The sequence below is a fragment of the Lissotriton helveticus genome, chromosome 7, assembly GCF_964261635.1.
Source record: "Lissotriton helveticus chromosome 7, aLisHel1.1, whole genome shotgun sequence".
NCBI lineage: Eukaryota > Metazoa > Chordata > Amphibia > Caudata > Salamandridae > Lissotriton > Lissotriton helveticus.
Genome location: NC_136068.1, coordinates 102220261 through 102245205, shown reverse-complemented (window position 1 = coordinate 102245205; position 24945 = coordinate 102220261). Strand labels below are relative to the sequence as shown.

The window sequence follows — 24945 nt, the reverse complement described above, 5'->3', positions numbered from 1 at the left end:
TGTTTTTCTTGTTTCGATGGGGGTCCAGCGGAAGATTTTTCTGAGCATGCGTAGGATGTTGAAGCATGAGGAGGAGACTGAGTTGACTTGTCTGGTCATCGATAGGGAAGAGTCTAGGATGAATCCCAGATTACGTGCGTGGTCCGTAGGTTTGGGGGCGTTTCCCAGGGCCGGAGGCCACCATGAGTCATCCCAAGCGGAGGGGGATGATCCTAATATGAGTACTTCCATTTTGTCCGAGTTCAGTTTAAGGCGACTGGTCTCCATTCATTCGGCCACTTCTTTCATTCCTTCGTGTAGATTGATTTTGGCGGTGTTTGAGTCTTTGGTAAGGGAGAGGATCAGCTGGGTGTCGTCTGCGTAAGAGATGATGTTGAGGTTATGTTTGCGAACGATGGATGCGAGGGGGCTCATGTATACGCTGAATAGTGTGGGACTGAGTGAAGATCCTTGTGGTACGCCGCAGATGACTTCGGTGGCTTCTGATCTGAAAGGGGGAGGCGGACTCTGTGTTCTTCCTGCGAGGAATGAGATGATCCAGTCCAGTGCTTTTCCTTGAATTCCTATGTTTCTGAGGCGGTGTATGAGGGTGTTATGACAGACTGTGTCGAAGGCTGCGGAGAGGTCAAGTAGGATGAGGGCAGCTGTTTCACCATTGTCCAGTAGTTTACGGATGTCGTCTGTTGCTGCGATGAGGGCGGTCTCGGTGCTGTGTTTGGCTCGGAATCCGGATTGTGATATGTCGAGGGATTTGTTGGATTCGAGGAAGGCGGCGAGTTGACTGTTGACAGCTTTCTCGATGACTTTGGCAGGGGAGGAGCGAGATAGGACGGTAGTTTTTAAGTTCATTGGGGTCTGCTGTGGGTTTCTTCAGGAGGGCGCTGAGTTCGGCGTGTTTCCAGTTTTCCGGGAAAGTGGCGGAGTTGAAGGAGCTATTGATGATGTCGCGAAGGTGGGGAGCGATGATTGAGTCTGCTTTGTTAAAGATGTGGTGGGGGCATGGGTCGGTTGGCGATCCTGAGTGGATCGAGTTCATCAGGCGGATGGTGTCTTCAGTGGTGACTGGTTTCCAGGTACGAAGGTTGTTAGGGGGGAGATTATGTTCTGAGGTGAGTGGGGTGGACTGGTCAACCGGTTGTTTTGTGAAGCTGTTGTGTATGTCAGCGATTTTGTTGTGGAAGAATGAAGCTAGGGAGTCGCAGAGCTGCTGGGAGGGAGTGATGTCATTGGTGCCGGCTGATGGGTTGGTGAATTCTTTTACTATATTGAACAGTTCCTTACTGCTGTGAGCGTTGTTGTCGAGTCGATCATTAAAAGCTGATTTCTTAGTGGAGCGTATTAGTTGGTGTTTACGGGTGGCGTTCTTGAAAGTGGCTAGGTTTTCGGTGGATGGCTTGCTTTTCCAGGCTCTCTCGAGGATGCGGCATGTCTTCTTTGATTTCTTAAGCTCATCATTGAACCAGGGGGCTTTCTTGAGGTTTAACTTGGTAGGGTTGTTTTTCAGAGGTGCTAACTCGTCAGCGCAGCGGGTGATCCATTGAGCAAGGTTGGTAGCTGCTTGGTTTGGGTCTGATGAATGGGTAGGAGGGTATTGGTGGAGCGATGTGAAAAGTTGCTCAGTGGTGATTTTGTTCCAGTTCCTGCGGGGAATTTGTTGAAGCTGGTTTTGGGACGTAGTCTTTTTGTAGTTGAAGTGCACGCAGCTGTGGTCTGTCCAATGGAGAGCTGTGGTGTGGTTGAAGGAGACTTATTTGCTGGAAGTAAAGATTGGATCGAGTGTGTGACCGGCACAGTGGGTGGGGGTGTTAACGAGTTGTTTGAGTCCGAGATTGGCGAGGTTGTCTAATAGGGTGATGGTGTTTCTGTCGTTGTTCTTATCTAGGTGGAAGTTGAAGTCTCCTAGAAGGATGTAGTCCTCGGAGGGGAGGGCGTGTGGGCTGATGAAGTCAGTGATGTCTTCGCTGAATTGTGTGCGGGGTCCGGGAGGTCTGTAGAGGAGGGTACCTCTGAGTGTGGTCTTGGGGTTGATGTGGATCTGGAAGTGGAGGTGTTCGGCGGTTGTGAGGATGTCATCGGAACTGGTCGAGATGCGGAGGGTGTTTTTATGAACAATGGCAATGCCTCCTCCTATATGGTTGGTTCGGTCCTTACGGATAATCTTGTAGCCGTCAGGGATGGCTATGGCGATGTCGGGTGTTGAAGAGGAGTTCATCCATGTTTCTGTGAGGAAAGCGACGTCCGGTGATGTAGAGGCGAGTAGATCCCAAAGTTGGACGACGTGACTGTGGACTGAACGGGTGTTGAGTAGGATGCATTTCAGATGGTTGGTGTCGGCATTCTGTTTGATGTTGGTGGGTTTGGGGAGGGTCCTAATGCAGGCGAATTTGCAGGAAGTGCAGATGAAAGGTCCATGGGTGCGGCCGGGTGCAGCTTGGTAACAGATTGGTGGTCGTCCGGTGTTAAGGGCTGAGAGGGAAGAGGCGTCGTACGTGATGCGGGAGGAGGGGGGGTTGCGGGGACCAGGGGGTCTGGCGCTGGGCGCGGTCCAGGCACGGACGGGCGTAGACGGGCTTACCTTCGGCTTCACCCTTCGGCTTCACCCTTCGGCTTCACCTTAGTCAATCCTGCCACATAATTTGATCCTCCCCTACAGCTCAATAATAGAGGCCACTTTTTGCAAAACTCGCTACTGGAACTGGGTTCCGATTGCTACAGGAGGCCAAATTTAGTACTGTTCCCTTTACTAATAGATCGCTTAAAAAAAAAAATGAAGCCACCAACCAAACCCAAAATGGTAAGACAGATGGCAGGAGTGACACTAAACAGGCAACAGAGCAGAAATAGGACAATCATTTGCAATGCAATTGGTCTCGCATTTGCGAGAGTTTAAGCTATTGGCATTGTAAATGCCAAAGCCTTTTATTTATGTTTTAAAAACCAACACGTAAATAAAAGGCATTGTCATTAACAATGCCAACAGCGAGGGGGAGGAGCTACGCCGTAACCAAGATGGCCGCATAAGCTCCCGGCTCCGTCGACCTCCGCCAGCAGCTCATAACTCCTGAACATTATTCCGAATTCCCGCCGGACTCCCGTGCTGGTGACCTGCGCCTGATTCGAAAGGTGCAACCCCGAAATTTCTGGCGGCCCGGACGACGAAGATATGCCGTGCGCCATTCTTGGCCTGCCCCAGATTTGACGCCGGGGCCTCGAGTTTCAACTTGGCTGGGTTGGAGTCGAAAAACATTGGCTGAGAAAAGTGGGTGGATCCGGTCTCCCGCAGTGGCTTTTTTCTTCTCCCTTATTGGATGGTGCTCCTGCGACGGCTCTCCCCCTGCAACTACGGTGGCCCGTTCGTATCGACTATTTGATCGAGGATCCGCTTCCCGGAGACCCCGTTGAGCTCCCGGTGGTTCTCTGAGCTCGGTTTCTCGTGGGCGGCGACTGTGTACCTATTGTGCTGTAGACGTGTTTTACAGTGGTCTTTACATTGATTCTGCCCTGTGCCCCGGAGAAGTCGACCTCTGGAGTTCGGATACCCGCCCGCTCATTGAGGGGCGATGGAGCGGTCTGAAACTACACCGTCACTACGCATTGTAATGGCCGCCATTTCAATGGATAAAGAAGCGAAGAAACCAAGCTAATGTTTTTCTCCCTATATATCAATATGGAATGCTGAGCAAGAATTGAAACTCCAAGGAATTAGAACAGATCAACGACCAGAAACTGCATTTTAGCCATTTTTAAATCACCATACTGATTTAAGTAGTAATCAAGTCACGTTATCCTTGCATGAAAACATCTGGGAGTTACAAAAAAAAATGTTGGGTTTAGTAAAGGGAACTTGACAATAACCCTGCCAATAAACAGAGGAGAAATAAGAGGCATAGCTTGACAAACTGATAACAGGTATGCTTGAGCAGTGTTGGGAAGATGAGGATTATATCAGGATAGCGAATCGATTAGGATCAAATTTCTCTCTACAGCCTAGTGTTTCTCTCCTAGAATGTTCATAAATTAGGTAGAATGATGCATTGAGTGTAGACATATATTCTTTGAATGGAATATTTGTTGTTTCCAGGAGACATGGTTGACTAGAGATAAACCTACATTTGAAGGATTAGATCAAATATATTGTCAGTATATTGAGGCAGTATCCCGAATTATGTACAAACAAATGCAAGAAATACAAAGCAAGTACATACAAATTGTAATTGATACAGACACATTGTTAAATTGTATAATCATTTTGCCTCAATTGAGCGTAAATAAGGAAAAAGGAGGGTTCCAAATATAGACATGCTTATGAGGAGAAACAAAGAACAGAGTGGAGGTTATGTGTTTTTTATGGATTCTACTTAGAAGTACAGCTGGTAGAGGAGAGATCATAACATATTGAGAGATATAACATTAAACATGTTCATGTGTACATTCTAGGAGATAAGTTAGCAAATTTAACATAATCCACTCCCTATCACCTCATTTTTCGTTTGACAAGCCTCTAATAGGGGGTACGTAGCATGTCCTATTTGATACGAACTCCGTGTGGTGGAACAAAAGAAGGAGAATGTGATCTAAAGTGTATGCCTTAAGGGCAAATTGTCAGCACTGATTAAGTAGACTAGCCTTATCATCTGGTGAGACTGTTAAATTATGCTTCCCAGCTGTATCTTTATTCTGTGTGTATCGCTCATTCTTAAGAAGCCAGATGAAGTGCACGGTGGATCATATTTAAAAGAGACAGCAAGCATCGAGAGAGACCTATAGTTTCCTGTGGGAAGATCACCATGGTGAGGATTGTAGGACGATATCAGCACCACTAAGGTGGGAAAGCCATTCTTGCCACATCTTGAAGGAGACCGCTTTGGAGTTCTTCCAGTTATTAAGCATTAAGTCTAAAAGAAAACTGTTTTCTCTCTGTAGTTGGGGGTCCAGAAAGCCCAAGAGGATATAGGAGAATTCTCTGGAGGGCTCAATGTTAAAAGTGTTTTTATACAGCTAAATATTTTGTCCCATTAGGTTTGTAAAGCAGGGCATAGGAACTAAATCCCTATCGTGTAGATTGCAATTCCAGCAGGTCGGGCTATGAATGAGATTGAGTTTAAAAATTTGAGATGGAGTCCAATATATTCTATTGATTATGATAAATTTTGTTTGGGATAATAAGGGGGAGACCTTGTTTGGGAAAGGGGAGATATATATATATATATCTTACTCCAGTCAAAAGGAATATTCATGGTATTTTGTTCAGATTCCCATTTCAGTTAATTAAAAGAATGAGTTTTGCGCGGTTTTGGTAGTAGCAATATATAGATTTTAGACACTAGGTGACCCGATTTTAGGAGGTGAACCAATAGTGTGAGGATCGTTGATATATAGGCTGTATTGAGTGTGACCGTAATTGGGCTTTAAGTTTGAAGAACATATAAAGGTCAATGGTATCTAGACTAGAACGTGTTTGCGGAGAAGCTACTGCAACCTTTCTCCAACCTACAAAGAGGTCCGACTAGGTTTATACCATTATTCAACCATTTTTGCCAGTTTATCATTTCTCCATCTATTTTTAGGCTCGGTTTGTACCACAGTGCAGACAGATTGGACTTGCTGATTTTTACATAAGATTCGTGATCTAGGCATAGGAGGGCTTGTCGCGAATTCTGGATTATATATTTAGAGCGAGGGAGTTGTGAAATGTTCATTGTTATTGCTGGCAGGGGGGGTATTGTTTAAAAGTGATTTCTGTATATTCAACCATGCTGGGAGAGACTCTGGCTCATTGACGGACCAGTTGAATCTTAGTTTACAGAGGTAGGCGGTTTGATATTTTCTGAAGTTGGGGAGGCCTAAACCCCCTTTTTCTTTTGCTAGTTGGAGCTTTAAGAGATTCTGGGCTTCTTCCCTAGCCAGAGGAAAGAATTAAAGATACTGTGTTTTCGTTAGGAAAATCGGTGTGCAGCATGCTGCTTAGGTAGTTGACTAGTGAAGTGATCTTCATGTTTAATGGCTCAACTCTTCCCCACCAGGATACAAATCTGGGTTACCAACCATCTAGAAGGGCCGGGATTTTTTTGACAAGGGTATTTGTTAGTCTTTAGGGTTGTGACAAGATCTTTGTACATTCTAATCCTAAATATTTGATGCATCCTATTTGCCATGCCAGGCCCGAATTTCCAACGATATCCTTGTTGTTAATGTTATTGAGTAGTTTAACTTCTGTTTTATCTTTGTTGAGCGTGTATCCAGAAATGTTATAATTCTTGTATTGAGGACATTAAGGTCGGGATAGCAATGACTGCATTTTCCAAGATAACCAATGTCATCTGTGTCTGCAGTAATCTTGATTGTGCATTCATTGAAACAGAGACCTGAAATATCAATTTCCCCATAGCCGGTATAAGAAGGGTTCTATAGCAAGTTGAAATAGGGAGGGTGAGAGTGGGCAGCCCCGTCTGGTGCCTTGTTTTAAGTTAAAAGGTGAGGAGATAGTAACACCAGCTCTTACCCTAGCGGTCGGTTTGTGGTATAGGGCCATTGTTATGCGGATTAGATCCTCACCAAGATTACATTTCTTAAGTGTTGCTCTTACGCATGTCCAATCGACTTTGTCGAACGCTTTCTCAGCATCCAACGTGATACCTACTATGGGGGATTCTGTTAACTTTGCCTTCTCTAAAGCATGACACAGGATTCAGGTATTGTCACTGGAAAGTCTGCGTTAAGAAAAATATAACCCGATTAATCTGCCGAGAGCAGGTAGTCTAGATCGGCATGCATTAATAAAATCAAATGCAGACTGGAGTGCTCTGATAGTCGCTCTGGTATTATAATGTATTACTTACATTTCCCAAAGTTTTTTTTTTAAAGTTCTCGGAATGTTAGAAAGGGGCAATTATTGAGCCTGTTTTTAACAAAAATGATCCTTTGGATTCAAAAACATGATACACTTAACAGATGTTGGCACAAAAGGTATATGCAAAGGTCATACACTCCAATCTTTGAAGCTATAGGTTAAAGATGTCATTCGATTGAGCGAGAAGGATTTAAAGAGGGCCATTCGATCAAAGATATTGTTTAAGCCGATGTCTTAGAAGAGGACTAACAGGCAATCTGTTTTGTAGGCGTTCGCGCTTTAGATTCATAACAAGAGTTTATTTCAAATGATGTTAATTAGAAGTTAAGTAGCTTATTAAGAATACATAATTCAAATTCACAGAAATGTACTGGAACATCAAGTACTGACAAGTGTAGCAATTACTTTGGTAACAGGTGAATTAAAGGATCAATACATTTAGTTTGACTCCAGCAGAGTGCAAGACCTGTTAATTTCAGTAACCTGTACATTAATTAAATAAAAGATTATTTGAGACCCAAATCAGTATAGACCAATTGTTTTGAAATAATTGTTGACAGCAGTGTGTGTTAGACTTTTGTTCAGATTATGGCACGCTGAAACATTGCTGAACAGACTGATAATTCAGTTTGCATTTAAACTGGCAAACTTGATTTCAAACTCGTATCCCGAATTAACAGCATGGATCTATTATTTTTATGTAGCTCTCATAAATGAGGAGCTTTTTTGTGCCAAAGCTTTTCATCTGTACTCCCTCCTCTTTCTGCAACTTCAGGGAAATGAAGAAATAAAACATGTCAATTGAAAATTTCATCTCCTGGTGAAAATCAGGTAACAAAACACAGACTTCCTCAACAGTTACTCCAGTCAGGAGCGCCAAGACCAACTAAAAAAAAAAAAAAAGAGGCAAAGGATGAAGAGAATCCCTAACTCTTGAGAGATGCTAGCTCTATCCTGTCCGCGCCAAAGATTTTAACTTGCCATTGATTACATTTGAACCTACCAATGCACTCAGACATCCAACTTTATTTTGGCACCCTTAAACACTATTCTAAGCATTTCTCATCTGCCTTCCAAAATCTCGTTACCTTGTCTATCAATGAATTGTATTTTCTAGATTCCATGAAAAAGTCCTCATTCTATCACTCATAAGACAACTTTGTTTTATACAGGCTAGGCTACTGTCCAATAAACACTTCGCAGTTCTTGTGAAATTCTTGAAAAACATAATGGTCCAACAACTTCAATCTTACGTAGACTGTCTTCTGGACAATTTTCGTAGACTGTTTTCTGGACAATTTGTTCTTACACCAACTCACAGAATGAAATAAGTCACACTGGAGTTGTAGGATGTCTTTCTAGACTACATCAATAAGGGAGCTGCCTTTTTTGACAATGGTAAATCTTTCAACGGGCAATTCTCTTGGCAAGTCTACTCATTGAGCGGAGGACATTGATATATACTATTAAGTAGTCTCCCGCCTCCGAGACTGCTATGTACAAGCCCTGCACCAACAAATACGAGATGCCCAGCAAATTCACATCCAATGTTTCATCAGTGAAGTGAACGTTAAGCCTCTCCATTTGTATGCAGAGGACATATATAGTTTTCTCTTAACAAACAGTTATGGATTTGCAATAGTTGATCGAGGTCACTTGAGACTAGATGGAGAATACTTGCCTTCAGCTTAATCAGACTAAGAAGAAACTGATATTACTTGGTATCAGACCCTACTAAGACAACACAGATATCACCAATAGCTCAGATTGACAAGTTACTCTTCCCAATAAAGTGAAAAATACAGCTCTCGTGTTTGATGCGTTCCCTCTCTGAAACAAATCAATACATCTCTAAAACTGTGCTCTGGTTCTGCCTTTACTATTGCAATGCCTTTTACACAAGCCTGTCTACAAATCTGATTACTACACTGCAGCAACCAAGACAGACAATCATGTGGACAATCGATCTCTGTAAATAGGAAAGAATGTCAATGAGTAAAAGGGTTGCCAGTCTTTGACCACACTGCAGTTGTGAGCATTTACTTGGTATACACATGATTTCATCAATCAGCACTCCAGTGCCTGTTCTAAATTCATCCAAAGTGCCTCTGCTGCCTTGCCACTTGCTTAAGATCCCCAGATAAGGTGAAGAACTAACAACGTGATATGCCAATCACCCACACATCAAAAGCTTCATCCGATGTCTAAATTTCAGATAAAAATTGAACACTTGATTGAGGCCAGCGACCAGGGGCCCTGTTGAGGGATGGTGTTCAAAAAGTAAATAACGGCAATTAATTTTTTATGTCTATGAAGCTGCCAAAGAGTTCAGTGCGACTTAAACCTATTGCTAAGAGTGAGAGACCCATCTCCAGTAAGTCACCACCGATAATTTATATGTTTGAGATTCACAATATTATAGGTAAAGCCATCAGTGTGCCTTGATTCTCCAGAATTAAAACAGGGAAGCCAGAGCACCTATCTGGTTTTACTCAACTAGAAAGTAAAAAAAAAAAACACAGCAGTGTGTGATGTTCTTCACTTATTGGATATACAACAATCGAGGATCAAATTATGTAGTAGAGTTGGCTAAATTATGAGTCAAGAAAAGGAAAATTAGAAGGTACAACATTGCACATTTGGGGTCAGTATTGTCTGGATCTTTTGTCACTTTAACATATTACTATTGCCAGGACAAAACATTTCACCCGATTAGTACCAGTTAAACAGGAGTATAACAATCAGCAACTCAACCGTGACCAGTTAGCTGTGTGTCACCACGTGTAAAACAACTTTTCTTTAGTAAATGTTTAAAACTTTAGCAAGCTTTGCTGAACTCTGCAGATGATGCATTATGTGACGTACGGTACATCTATAATGATGCAGACTACGATGCAGCATTACATAATTCCAGCAGCTGCAGATATTGACTTCTAATTAATACTGGTTTTAAAGCTGCAACTACAATTGGCATTCAGGTTGGTGGGTGCTGTTACAATGTGATTTATCCGAAACAAAGCTAGATTTCCACAAAGAGCACTTATGATACAGCACACCTAAAAAGGTTCGTATTAAAAAATACTATTTCAAATTTAAAAGAATGTAGATTTTTTCATGGGGTATTTTTTAAATTTGGAGGGGTGAGGGTAAAATACACATTTTTGGTTAGTCCAAAATAAAAGTTTTACTACAGGTCTGGTGAGGGCAGACTGACTCATTCTCTGCAAAACTAACAGGATTGAAAAAAAATTCAATTTGCGTTTACATAGCAAATCATAATAGTCTTGTTGCAATAGTTACATTTTTTGCCATGTCTGACATTCACAAGCATTTCGGCTCAGTCAAAAGTACAACCTTATTGCACTAAAAATACACTCTGTCCGTACAAGTAACTATTGAACGTTATGTTCACAGACTGAGAAAATGTTTTTGCCCAGTGACCCTGAAAGAACAGCGCTTCCTTGGCCGTAACAATTATTATGTGTTGCTGGTCCTTTTTTGTGGCCTTGAATACCAGTTACTCACACTTCTCATGCAAATTACCTGCACTTAGAAGTCCAGATGTCCCAAAATATATTTCCAAACAGAAGGCCACATCCCTCTTGTCATGTTTAAGCAAGTTCAGGATCCAATGGTCAACGAACATTCAGGTCATCGCCCATTACACCCACTGGTGCCATCTACTTCTGTTCTTCAAATTTTCCATCCTGGTTATCCACTGCTTTAATTTCAGAAATTAGAGCAGTCATTTCTGTTTTTTAAAGCACTAATCCTGCAATTAGACAATCTTAGCATTTACCCGTGCTCCTTGTGTGAGCATTTTTTCTTTTAATAGAAGTCCACACCACTCCATTGTCTTTCAGAAACCAATATTGTGGAGGAAGCACACGGTCTGACGTAAATATTTACTACAATTGACAGTAGTATAGAATTTACCTATTAGTGTGTGCTTCCTCCACAACATTGATTCCTGTATGTTAACTGGGGTCGTTGGGCGGCCAGACCCTGGTAGGTGAAGCACTGTATTATAACAATATGCATGTGCAGTATAAATCCAACACTGCCACCTCTACTTAAGCTTATTTCACCCTGTGAAAGAGCCCTCAGTTCTAATCAGTACTACAACACTGGATTTCACAGGCAACAATGACCCAGAAACTTTATATTCTAACTTGTATGTTGCTATCTTGAAGTGTGTGGGGTTGTGTGTGTGTGTGTGGTTGTGTGTGTTCCATTACCACCTTTCTCCCCACCCACCTCCACTTTTAATTTCAATCTTGGGACGTTTGTGCATATTTTTCAAGATTTATTAAAACAAAAAAAACTGCAGCTTTTGTTCAAATGTGCAACGGGTGCGAACTTCATTATATACAGCAAGGGAAATGTATTTAAAGGTTGGGGGATTCCTTCACAAAAAGAGCCTTCAGGAAAAAAAACTGAATTTCTGAAACTGTTTTAACAGAGCACGACTGACAAGAAACCCTAAAGCAGCTGTTAAAGACCCTTTTCATCATTTCTATAAATTATAGCGTGAATTACAGACTAGAAACAAAGTGCCACATCTCTACTGAAATGTGTTCAAACTAATAACTACATCTAATCCAAATACTTCAGTCAATGCAACAATACTTTCAATCAATATGCAACATGGTTCATTTGACTAATAATGCATACGAACAAAAGGTGCATGAAGACTCTGCTCAGGAAACAAGAATAATCAATATTTATGATAGAAGAGACTCTGTAACATAAGGAAATATTTGTCCAGATACTATTAGTAATTAATTCATGCCTTCCTACCTCATAAGTACTAATTGGTGCATTTAGTGTACACAGCACGTTTACAATTTATCTAGCCAAAAATTGACAGATAGGAAAACACAGGAATGCCCTAAAAACAGTTCAAAGGCAAGCAACAACAAGCATTTGCAATGCAATAGGTCTAGCACTTATGAGACTGAGCTAGCTATTGGCACTGTAAATGTCAGTAGCTTAAGTTCTCACAAATGCGAGACCTCTTGAATTGCAAATATTGATTGTTTCCAAGCGCCCTATGCCGCTCTTGCACTTAGAGGGCACACACCTTTCTTTAAAAAAATGTGTTAAGCAATAGGTCACGCATTTTTTAAGAGTTTAAGCTATTGTTTTTTACATTATCAATAGCTCATACCTTGCTGCTTGGAAAGTGAAAGAGTGCATGGTGCGCTGAATGTTGCTGCAAAGCATGTCATGCCTGAAGTAAGACTCGCGAAAGAAAATCATGATTAAAAATTCACTAAAGAAAATAGTGATTACAGACTAAACAACACAGATGGTGTAACAAGTAAAAGGGCTAGTCCTCATGGGAGGTTACAAATGAAGACAAGTGATTACCAGTCAGAAGTAGGCATTTACAAAGGACAAAGACAAGCCAATGAAAAATATGGTCGGAGAGTGGGCGGAGCTTTAAGTGCATACTATAATAAAACATGCCTCGCAGAGCAGCGCATGCGCTGCTCAGGCCCGACCTAAAAAAGCAGTAAGAAGCACTCAATCCGCATACAATTGTATTACAAGTGTCAAAAGGGAACCAAATCATGCTACTAACACCTTTGTTATACATTAAACATACAAGACAGACATACATGTGTATAACAGAACGAGAAGCAGCAACATAACAATTAGCAACAATTTTGTAACTCACTCAAATCCAAAGAAATTTTGAAGAGTATCAAAACCAGATGTGGGCAGAACTATACATCAAGCATGATCTGAAGAGGTCTTTCAATATTTTACCATGGATAAAACGGTCTGCTACATTCGCAGTCCTCATCTTCTTTATGGGTTGTGCCCATTTTAAAATACAAACTTCTTATACCCTACACTGAACTGGATAACAAAAGTGGCAATCAATCACAAACTCCTAAACCATACCACTGTATGGACCAGGGTTCAAATTCGTTTCTACAATTGGACAAAGGTACTTGACTTGCATGCCATGGCAGTTTTCCCTTGAGTGTCAGACTTATCTGGGCTCTTGGCAAAACTTATTAAAATTATACACTAGTTACAAATAGGCAGATCAATTTATAGAGTGTTAAGTTTGCAGTACTGGAATACCTGGACATTTGCATGATGTCTCGGCCAAAAGGAAACAGGAAACCCTAAGCTGGTTGACGGACAAAATATTTCAAACTGTGAAAAAGTAATATGGCTTGCCAGACGACATCCACTCTGAGTGGAGTTTGGAGAGTCGTAAAGGCAAGATTTAAAGCATTTAAGTTGAAGAAGCACCAACTGAGGAGAGTGTTTAACACGTTAAAAAAGCAAGTGAATGTTCACACAAACAAGCAATTAAACAGGTTGAAATATTGTTTAGTGCCATGTCATTGCAGAGAACTACATTAGGATTTTAGGACTTAATTACAAACCGCTTTTAGCTAGCTGTTGTTGAAGGCCTATTGTAATATATTCCAAGAAGAGTAAGTAGTGATACAGGTTCACTCACTTTTGCAAACATCTAACCATTGAAAAACAAAGGAAGGAACCCCCCTACCTTGCTTAGCCGCGCTCTCTGTACCAGCCCAATAATAATTCAGAGTACTTGACCAGATACCTGGCGTATCTGGACAAGCTCAACGTTCCATGCCACACTACTTTTGCAAACGAAATTTTGCAAAAGTATATTTTTATGCTTAAAGTAGCTTCCACCTTCTTGAATTAAAAATGGTAGTCATGTCATACAGTAGAAACGTTATGCCAACGCACACCAACTTAATAAAGTGGCCATATAACACTCACAGGTCTCAAAAAATTCTCACCCACTCAATATGGCTAGTCAGATTTTTATCAAGGCGAGCTATTGTAGGGCCTATTTGTGCATTCTGGCGAGACAGCTGGGCCTGGCAAAGAACATGCGTTCCGTTTATTCAGGCAGTTATAACAATAAACATGCTTGCAAATCTTGTTTTTAGCGTGTCACATTAGCTGGGCCTTCAAAGACAGATCAAATATCAGCGTATGTCTTCTTACAAATTACTGCTTGTTTTATCCTGAATATTGGTTTGCTTTTCTCTCAGTCTGCAAAGGTAGATAATTTCGTAAACTGAACTGTGACAATCACGCTGGGGTACAGAATGTGTGAAACGAAAGGCACAACATTTAAATAGCTTGTAAATGAACTGCTCAAGAATTTAAAAAAAATCTGAAATTAGAAAAGCACTTGTCATTTAAGTGAGATCGAAACAAAGGGTTTAATTTAATCAAAAATCAAAACACTTTACATTTCAACAAATATTTATCATTTGTACATCACTAAGTAATGTCCACACACTATCGTTTACCCCGTACATAGTTATAAATAACTGCAAGTCAGTGGGAAGGTATATGGCCATTTCAGTGGAAAATGTGCAGTCTGTAAATGACAATAATCTACCACATCATGCTTTAGTAACAGTTATTACAAATTAGTTTTTAAACGAGAATTGGGAAATATTCCTGCCCCCTTCTGGATGATGGCTATTACTAAGAGGCAAATCAGGGGCACGTGCATCCTATATGTAGACTACATTCTTAGTACACAGAGAAAAAGTTTAGTCTAATCAAAGTATTTATGCAGCAGAAATGCTGAACTCATATTTGAAGGTGTTATGTGATAATGAAGAAAAAAAGTCAACTGATATTAAATGTTTGCCATGTATCACTCAATTTGAGACCAGTTTATGCATCAGGAGCATTACATGTGGGTCAAAAAGATTATGCAAGACACTAGACCCGCAGCTCTTGTAATATTTTCATGAGTTTTCTAGACTTGTCTCGTGAGTGTTGCATTATCATGGTTTTTTTTTGCCAATAGGTCATGGCAAGGGCTTTGTCAATGCAGCTTTCGGCAGTGACTGCGTTGTCTTGCCCTCTCCCTTAAGGTGGAACAAAGCAGCATATAAAAACATTTAGTTTCTATGCCACAGAAACCTAGGAATGACCAATGAAGGGTCTTATCATACAACCATAAAATGACAAGCATTGGCATAGCCAATAGGTCTCGCTTTTGGAGCCTTATAAGTATTTTGTTATGCAGCACAATATCCTTGGTGCAACAACATAAACTGTTGCATGGCTAAACACTTATAAGGTCCCAGGGTAGGCCAAATTCGCTATGCCAAAGGTGAGGGGCTGCCCCCAGACGCCATTGCACAGGTCTTGTGTTAATGTGGGACAGTGAGGGGCCGGAGAGGGAGTCAATCAGCCACTTCGCCAAAAGACGTCTGAACAGCTGAAAGCTGAAGTCATCTTGTCATCCGTGTTTGTAACTACGCAAGTCCGTATGTAGCGCGACTACCCAGATGGCTTATTGGCGCCATAAGCATGTTGGCTTAAAACTAAAAAGGATAATATGCAGTGGTTTGTGGCTAGAAAATGTGGGTATAGGTAGCAATTTCTGCATCCCTAATTGACAGACGTGTCGAACCTGTCCTTCGGCAGAAGTCTACGTTACAGCAAGGTCGTTCCGTTCACAAATCTGCACCGTCCCACCCAGTGTCCCATTCCCTGGCATGCATTTTATCCTTGCCAACAGTCAGTAGAGAGTAATGCTTGCTGATCAGCTTTGAACCCAATAAAGTTAGCTTAACCGAAACGATTTTACTTTTCAAACAGTCTCTTCTACCGGGATAGATGGCAATGACTATTTCTAGCTAGGGTTGCAACAATCAATGTACATATTTATTTTAAAATGTCAGAAAAGCAATCTCTTGCCTAGGTCGCCTGAACATTTGTGTTCTGTATTTTAGAAATGCGTCACACGGTTTCACTGTAAAATTCGGCATGAGGGAGAATCCCCCAATAACGCAAGTGACTTGCCCTACCTCACGGTGAGATAATCGCGGGGCCAAAATGCCACAGCGACCATGAGTATGGTCAAGTGGATTACACAATGTATTTCCATAACACAAGTACACAAAGCTCTGCAGCCTGACCCGACTCTTGCATACCAGGTATGGGGAGCAGCTTGGAGGAGAAATCCTCTGGGTATGTGGACCCCGTGCGCCCTGGCGTGGATCAGTTGTGATATGGATGGCTACATGTGTACGGGTTCCCCCAGCTGCGCTGCCTCCGGCGGACTCAGATGCCTCCTGAACAAGGAGTTAAGGAGCTATGTTTGCGATTTCCACATTAATGGGTTCATTTGGGGGCATGGCTGTAGAGCCACTGGCACGTGTGTGGCATTTCTCGATGCCACAAACTAGTTCAGAAGTTTACAACGTAAAATGTGTTCAGATGTATTAAACTTTACATCGGGGCAGACATGGCTTTGGCGGCGTTGGGCCTGCGTTATTAGAGAGCCCGTCTCAGCACCGGCTTCGGCACACGTGAAGTACTCGATACACCGCTAAGCACGTGCCAAGTTTCTTCAGCTAGAGCCTCTGGTACTTGTGAAACTGGATGGGAGCACTGAGTGGTGGCATAATTTCACGTTGGTATATGCAGAGTAATGACAGGTTTTGCTGTCAGGAGAAGCCGGGTCAGCGCTCAGCAGGCTGGACAGCTCCCCGTGCACTATGAGGTGACGTTAGTTCGATTGTATAGGCTGCAGGTGCACATGTGAAAGGTTGTTCTCTGTGTGCTCCTAGCATGGGTATGTTGGCACTGGCAACACGCTCCTTTGCGCCCTTTGTTAAGGAGGTGACACTGGCAAGTTGCTTTGCTCAACTCTCTACAGCAGTTACCTGGATATGAATGAAGTCTTAACGTAAAGCTTGGCATGAAAAAGTGCAGTTCGGCTTTCAGTAGATCTGTCATTGTTACAGTGTGCTTGTCATTATGGGATGGAAAGGCACAGGTTTAGAGGGTGAGCAGCGGTTAGAAAAATGTGACGTGTTATGAGCCTGTGGCAACTCTCATTGGCTTCTTAAGGGGCGTCTGGTGCTTTGCCCTTTTGCACCCCAGCTACTGGCCGCCCTGGGGCTGAAGGTCGTGAATGCAGGTTCGGGAACAGTCGCCAGGGAGCCGAAAGTCGCGTCCCCCCCCCTCCCAGTTTCAACTTCAGTCCTCACCCGACCCATCCGTGGCAAGCAGGAGGCAGATAGGAGGCGAAGGAGTCAACCCTGTGATGCCATCAGGGGTTAAAGTCACAGTCCTCAGCTGCCTGCGTTTTGGTGAATGGAGGCATATGGCGGCGTGTTTTTTTTTTATTAGATCAAGGTATTTGCGACTTCTTCCTACTAAGCAGTGCGTTGGGTGCCAAGTGCCGACTGTGTGCGCGTGAGCTATATACCGCACACGTCCCGTCTGAGGGGAGGATTTTAAAACGGCACGCCCCCAGACAGTGACCTGTTGTCTGCACCCACCTTCAGCAGTAAAGAACATGGCTCACGACTGACACCGATATGGTCAGAGGTAGCGGAAATGACATAATGCACTCCAAATGTCATTCCAAGGACAAAACTTGTCCCCACATTAGCACACGTATTTACTGCAGTTGGCTGGCATGTAACGCAAGAAAGAAAATAAACAGTCACTTAACATCTGTGAAAAAGTTACATGGCTGCACGCATGCGGGTTAAAAAAACAAGCGCGTTCCTCGCGCTAAAAGGAGGCAGCCGGGGGAGGGGCGAGAGGAGGGGGCAAGTGAAAGTGTTTCACTTGCGAGAGCAAGCAGCGCCAGGAGCGATAATTGCTACCATATAGCACTGCGCGCTCCCGCAAGTGAATCGCCACACATGCACGTGTTGCCATTGAAGGCAATGGAACGCGTGCACGTTTTGGGCTGAAAAGCCAAAGCGATTGGAAAAGGTCTTGCCTATGCAGCACATGGGCGTTGCGTAGGCGAGACCTAAAAACAAGCATTGGAAATGCAATAGGTCTCGCACCATTAGAGTTAGTGCTTTTAGAATTGTTTATGGGTTTTTTTTGTAAATGTTTAGCATTTTTGTTTCCTGTAGCCAATGCTAAAGAATTACAAATAAAAAAAGCCATAAACATTTCTTAAAGCTCTAACTGAAATGGTCTGAGACCTATTGCACTGTGTGAGGGTGAGGGGTTGAGGATGAGTGAGGGTGAGAGTGGGTGAGGGTGAGTGAGGGTGAGGGGTTGAGGGTGAGTGAGGGTGAGGGGTTGAGGGTGAGTGAGAGTGAGGGTGAGTGAGGGTGAGGGGTTGAGGGTGAGTGAGAGTGAGGGTGAGTGAGGGTGAGGGGTTGAGGTTGAGGGTGAGGTGTTGAGGGTGAGTGAGGGTGAGGGTGAGGGTGAGTGAGGTGTTGAGGGTGAGTGAGGGTGAGGGTGAGTTAGGGTGAGGGGTTGAGGGTGAGTGAGAGTAGTTGAGGCTGAGTGAGGGTGAGTGAGAGTGAGGGTGAGTGAGGGGTTGAGGTTTGAGGGTGAGGGTGAGCACACAAGCTTAGGAGTATGTCTTAGCACAACTTGCCCTCACCAATCACCTTTCACTTCTCAGGGCCTATGGACTTTCAAGGCTACAGATAGCATCTGCCATGTGCCTTAGAGGAACATTTATGTTTTAAAAATGTATTTGACAAATAATTATCGATCCATAGTTCAGCGCCGGCGAGATTATGCATTTTTGATATTTTTTGTTGCTGCACAGGCACTCGTGAGCATCATCTTTACCAGACTATACTATGGGTGGGCCGAGAGTTAGGCAGTCCAGGATCTGGGTGTTGCCATTTTAGAATGGCCCCTTACTTGCCAACTGATGGAGAATTGTTGGGTGGTCTCACTACTACTCGCTGATCTTGTAATTCATGCTCTAATACAAATGAACACTAAATAGCTTTTTATTCACCATCTCAGCAAGAGGCCAACAATTGAATAAGCAGAGTGTGAACCCTTCAGTGAACAGCACCAGTGTAAGTTGTGGATGACTTGAGGATTGTCGCTCATATTTTAACAGATTCGTAACTATTTCACATACATCTTTTTAGTACGAAAGATTCGCTGTTTTTTATTTTCTCATCTCTGATGCATTTTACTTGTTTCTTTTCATTCCTGCATAAACCATAGAGCCAACTCGGCACAAACGTGTTATAATGTGGTCAGAGGGAGGGGCACTAGATGACGAGATGTGGACTACCGCCACATTATGCAAGCTTGCCAGAGCCTCTGTGCCTTGTGGTAAACTACAGCTGTTCTTGAAGTGCTCAGAGCTGCTTCTTCATTCAACGTAAGCCATCGCTTCACTCCAATGAGAGCATCTGAGCATCCTGAAATTGACGTCCTTTGCATAATAAAAGTGTTTACATACCTCAAGCTTCTTTCTCTAGGATTCTTTCTGTAGGATTTCCTTCTGTTTCCTGCTCAATGGTTTCTTCAATGAAATGTTCTTAATTGCTTGTTTCTTTGCTGATTTTTTGGAGAGCAGAACTAGAGCACAGCTTGTAGCTACTCCTTTCAGTCTTTCGTCATATTTCAGTTACTGGTGCGTGTACTGCATCATTGAGGCACACGGCCCTGGTGCTGGGTGTGCAGGGTCGATTTTTACATTGACACAAACATGGGAAATAAGTGGTGCAAATTGAAATTATACTGTTTTCGTGCATGCTATTTAAAAAACAAAAATACGCTATTCCCTCAAAGTTATTACCAGCAAAATAACGAGAGTGTAGTTTGCACAAAGCTCTAAAATAGCACTGGAAACAAAGACAACAAGTGAAAGCAAGTTGCGGTAAAGCGGGTTTGGGCTTTCATTTAATGTTATTCCCGAAATGTGCTCCAGGCAACACGTTAATCTCTTTGTACGTCGTGTTTGTGCTGCATATTTGGAGGCTTGACAATAACATGCTAGTTGGGGCTGAGCAACACCAAAATGGTTAAAGGGACTGTAAGAAGGGACGGTGCAAGGAAAACAAACTGCGAGGGGCGGAAGGAAGGAGACAATGTAAAAAAAATTCAAATGAAAAGAAGCGAGACGGGTCAATTACATGTTCCCTCCAAGCGCAATGCCGCTGCCAGCAGCGGCAGAGCACGAAAGTCAGCACAAACAAACGGTGCGAAGAGGTGGCTCAACATATAACTGCCGACTTTGGAGAAGGAGAACAGGGTTCGAGCCTCAGCGTGGGCGGCATCATTAATTATAAATTAAATAAACTGAGATCTCCTGCATATTAAATATAAATAAATAAACAGCGTGCGTGGGGTGAGGGCAGGAAGCTGCCAGATATGGAAATACCAGCATCAAAGAAAACAAGACGGAGGGAAGAGAGGGGAGGGGGGAGGAGAAATGCGACACGGCGGGAAGGGGCAGGCAGGATGACTCAGGGGAGGGGGCGGAGCGGGGCAGAGCGGCATGTGGGTGTGAAGAAGCCGGGCCTTTGAAGTGAAGCTAAGCTTCACTTCAAAGGTGTCGGAGGAATGCGGGCGGCTGTGCACGCGCTTTTAAGCTCAATGCACATGCGCATTGAGCTTAAAAGTCACGGGCACTGCAAGGAATCGCCACGATTCCTTGCAAGTTAGATAAAGAGTAGATGAGCCCCTATAGTCTCGCTTGCTCGATGCGCATGCGCATCGACAGGCGAGACCTAAAAAGGGGACTCTTGAAGAAAAGGAGCCTTACGTATCTACCTTTCTTTCTAGAGACAGGTAAGGGAGATGCCATGGAAATGAGGATCACACAGGGAGGAAAGGGTCACAAAGAAAACATGGTGTCAGGTGGGAGAAATTTAGAGGCGGAGAGAAGAGGAAATGAACATTGAGGAAACAGAGGTTACGGTTTTAAAATAGTTCCCCTCTTGCACTCCATTTTAGGTGTAAAGATACACTGGAAAAGCCAGCGTTATCCAGGGATGGTGAAAAAGTCCAACAAAGAAAAGAATGTTTGAAAGTAGCAGACCGAAAGAAAGTAGAAACAACAGGTCGGTGACAACTGGGCTGTCAAAATCAAGAGCTAAAAAGGTGCAGTGTTTGGGGTTGAAGGAGGACACAAAGCCACAGAGACAGAGAAATCCCTGCAAGGAAGTCAACAGCGCAGGTCTGCCCGCTAATGACCTTTCCATGATGTATTCACCCAGATGACATTCACTATGGCAGAGGAGGGTGGAGAATGAGGCGAAGACTCAAAGCTACTGGCATAATTTATGGGAAAGGAACATATAAGACGACAATGACGGTCACCGACGCGAACATAAATTACTTTTCAATGGTACCCAAGAGAAAAAAATATCTTAATCTCTTAGAAAGAACATGGCAGTAGCACTCTATAAAATGGGCAGACTGAAGACATCAAACTTGTGCTGCATTTTTTCCCACGAAACCCATGCAGTATTTATTCCAGAGAGTGTTTAAAGAAATTTCCTTCATTTAATACATCCATATGAGAGGCTAGGGATGTCAAGTATATATGAGAGTGGGAAGAAACCATTATGCCTTGGCAAACCACACGTAGTAGCATCTGAAACATCTAACACTATTTACAATTGATGAATTAATGGTGCTGGGATGTTTAAGTCCTCCCCTGCTGGGTAAGTCAGGCCACGTTAACAGGGGAGGAGGGACTGCAATAGGACATGGTCACAGTACGCATCAGCTCATTGTCGGACTAGGTTTTATAGCGCCATTTTTCATGGCCACCTTTTGCTTTCAGAATGAGAACGCCATTTTCAGTTTGAGTGCAGCCAAAAACTCTGCATGGATCCCAGGAAAGGATTCCTCCACTTTAAAAGGTCTCCACCCACGAAATTGGTGGGTGCCCTGTCATATCGCAAAAGGAGAGATGTCGGCTGGCGAAAGCTTAAGTCACTCACCACAACTATGCAACCTTAGACAGAGGTTGTTTTGTGCACAGCGGAGAATGTGCTTTCCTTCTCCCACAAGTAGTTTCATGTTTTTAAAGCTGATGCAACATTACATTCTTATTCTGAAGGGGGAAAACAGCACTCGACTGAGCCAAGTACACATGGGGAAGCGCAACACAGAAGGACCACTGGAGACGGCAATGGCAAGAAAGCAACAGAGTCAGAAGTACATGACTGAGCCATCTAGAAACACACGTACTCTCATGGAGTGTTTAACCAAAAAGAAAATGTAGTAACCTGAAAGTAAGCAGATGAAGGACACAAGTAAAGAGACTTCACTTCATGGGAGGGACAAACAAAAGAGGGAGGCAAGCCCTTACAAGGCAATGATGAAGAAATTAGCTGACAAGTGATAAAAGAGCCAACCAGTGGTAAGTAATTGGTGGGCTTTAAAGAACAATGCAAGTACACAAAATGTCATGCGCGGTCTCGTAGGGGGGGGAACGAAAACAAGCATTTGCAATGCAATAGGTCTCGCATTTACGAGAGTTTGAGCCATTCGCATTGTAAATGACAATGCCTTTTATTTATGTGTTGTTTTAAAAACAGATAAATAAAAGGCATTGTCATCTACAATGCCAATAGCTTAAACTCTCGCAAATTTGAGATCTATTGCATTGTAAATGTGTGCAGTTAAAAATAAGAAGCATTGGGAGAGAGCGTGTCCTGCCTGCAGCAGCAGGCAGGACAAAGCTATTTGAGAAAATAGGGCTTGGAAGCTATAAATAAAGCCTACAGAGCAACAACACATGAAACGGGGTGTCGCCATGGGAGGTTACAAAATGAGACACGGCGGTACTAAGAAGGGAGCACTCAGCTTTTTGACCAATAAACAGCCACAGTTTATAGTGGACAATGACACAAGCCAATTAAAAATTTGAGCGGAGAGTGAGCAGAGCTTCAAGTCCCCACCTCAATATAGCATGCCTCACAACACAGGAGTAAGTCCTGGCACAAAAACGAAGAAGAAAAAACGTTGGTGCTACCACATCACTCTTCGCAGAGGTTTCCTGGTAAGACCCGTGCCTGTCCCTCAACTAGGCCCATGCCTGGCCCTCGACTAGAGAGCCATACCCGGGTCAGAAGGTACAACCACTAGCATTCCAGTATTCCTGAATGACTTGGTGTTGCAGGCATCAACCAAAACGTTTAACTAAGCCCCAACAGATCTTTGGCTGCGCCCCCAACATAACCTTTATCTTGGTCCCTCCACATTCCCTTGCTTAGCCTACCAAGAGAGCCGTGGCGCCCAAAAAGTCCTATGGATGTCCCACAGAGAGGCAATGCTGTAACCCCCGAACGACCTTAGATGAGCACCGCCCACCCATGCAGAGTGCAATGTAGCCCCCAATCAACGCCTCATACTGAATGTGTCAAACCATGTCATTGCCTCCCAAAAGCCTGTTTCCTTAACCCCAGAAATCTCCATCTCGTGCTTTCTCTTTTGCTCTCGCGCTCGCTCTACCTTACTCTATGTCTCTGCTCCCTCACCCTGTGTAAACACAACACTAGACCCTGTAGGGTCCCCCACCCCCAACAACTCATCATAACTTACTCACCTGGCGTGAGGGGAAGTTGGTGATGTGCCTCTACTTCCAGGAGTGGTTGTATTTTCATGGTTGGCGGTTTGTGGGTCAGCCCACTCCCCTGAGAACTCTGTGGGAGACCTGGCAGCTGGCACCACGTGTGATCTGCTTTCAACGCAATGAAAAACCACAATCTGGAGGTGAGGGCTGCGAGAGCTCCCTCCGATACTAACTACAGAGGGGGGCACACACATGAGGATCTTACTGCCGAGCGGAGAACACACGTGAGCACTCCTTCGGGACTGCAGAGTGGAGCACAGACGTGAGCACTCTCCCTGAGGTACTTACTCGACGCAGAACGAAAATGCTAATTATTCGGCATGGTGCGGCACGTTTTGCGATGGTATCAGTTCATTATTTTGCACGTTAACAATGGACAAAGGCTTCACTGTATTAGTACTAGTTTAACACCCAAATACAGCAATATGCAACTGAAAGACATATGAAACTGAAGGGTGAACAGTCAACTTCTGCGAACCGCCATCCCCTGCACAGCTTGATCCGTTTGAGCTTGAAACAATCTTTTTGTTAACATTTTCAAATTATGCAGCAGGTGATGGATTACGTGGCAAATGCGGCAAATCCATAATCGGGTAAAAATCACCGTAGCAATAGAATCAATTCCAGAGGGCACCGCCCATAATCCACATTATAACAAGGCTGATAACATGGGGTGGTAATAACGGGCCAGTGGTACCGCCTGGAGACCGTACCAAAACCCCAGTAAACACCCATCATACGTTTTTGGGCTAGAATAGGAAATAACAGGCAAGTCCAAGAATTAATGGGCCCTTAGTGCACCAATTGACACTACCAGTGGTCATTTTCTGCAGACATTTTACAGATATGTTCCAAATGTGTGCTGAAAAGTGAAAGATGTTACCAGGTGCAAATTTGCACTCTGTAAAACATGTAATTGCGCTGGGTGGTAATTTACCATCCCTCATCACTATGTTTTAGATTCGACTTAAATTAATGACCATTCTGCCAAACTTGCCTAATCACGAAATATTCCAAATCATGCACAGCGTTCCAACGCCTTCTGTGCCTGTTTGGCGCATTAAAATGTCCATGTATAAAAATGTTACAGCTGAATTGCTTGGATATGAACATAGATGATCTATAGATGTAGTAAGGGGGTGGGGGCATAGGGTGTAAAGTAGGGTTCACGTATCAGAGCTGCAACCAGGAACCGCCCCCCTTATCTGGCGGAGCACACTGTAACGGCTGAACAAGTTCCACATTACTCTCATGACTGAAGTTAATGAAAGTGCTCTGGCCCCATCTCTGCAGAATCCGCTCCCAGCCCTTATCAGCCCGGCACATCTTGCTAAAACAGAACAAAGAGGCAGGCAGCTGCAGCGACTGGGGTTATTCTCTTGGCTTTAATAATACGGGGCGGGGTAGTGAAGGAGAGTCGGGTATAAGCATCATCAATTGAAATCAAAACTCATTAGATTATCTATTTCCATAATCTACCACTAGGCAAAAGAGAGCTGAGAGTACACAGGAGTGCATCTAACTTCAGCTTGCAGCCAAGCTTCACAAAGGGGGCTCGCTCTGGAATAAGTATATGGGTGACTGCTGGCATGGGTACCTCCCCATGAAGTATTAGAGTGCTCCCCTTGGGTAAGTACTGATGTGTCTGCTCGCAAGGGTGCCACCAGGGTGCGCTCCTGCGCAGTATCAGGGTGCTCGCTTGAGTGCTCGCCTTGAATAAGTACTGGAGTGTCTG

At 43.5% G+C, this 24945-nt stretch overlaps 1 protein-coding gene across 7 annotated transcripts in view; it reads right to left on the bottom strand.

Moving 5' to 3' along the window:
* DIDO1 (death inducer-obliterator 1) overlaps positions 1-24945 on the bottom strand; it is a 337891-nt gene that overhangs the window by 298610 nt on the left and 14336 nt on the right. The gene's annotated exons all lie outside the window — the stretch shown is intronic.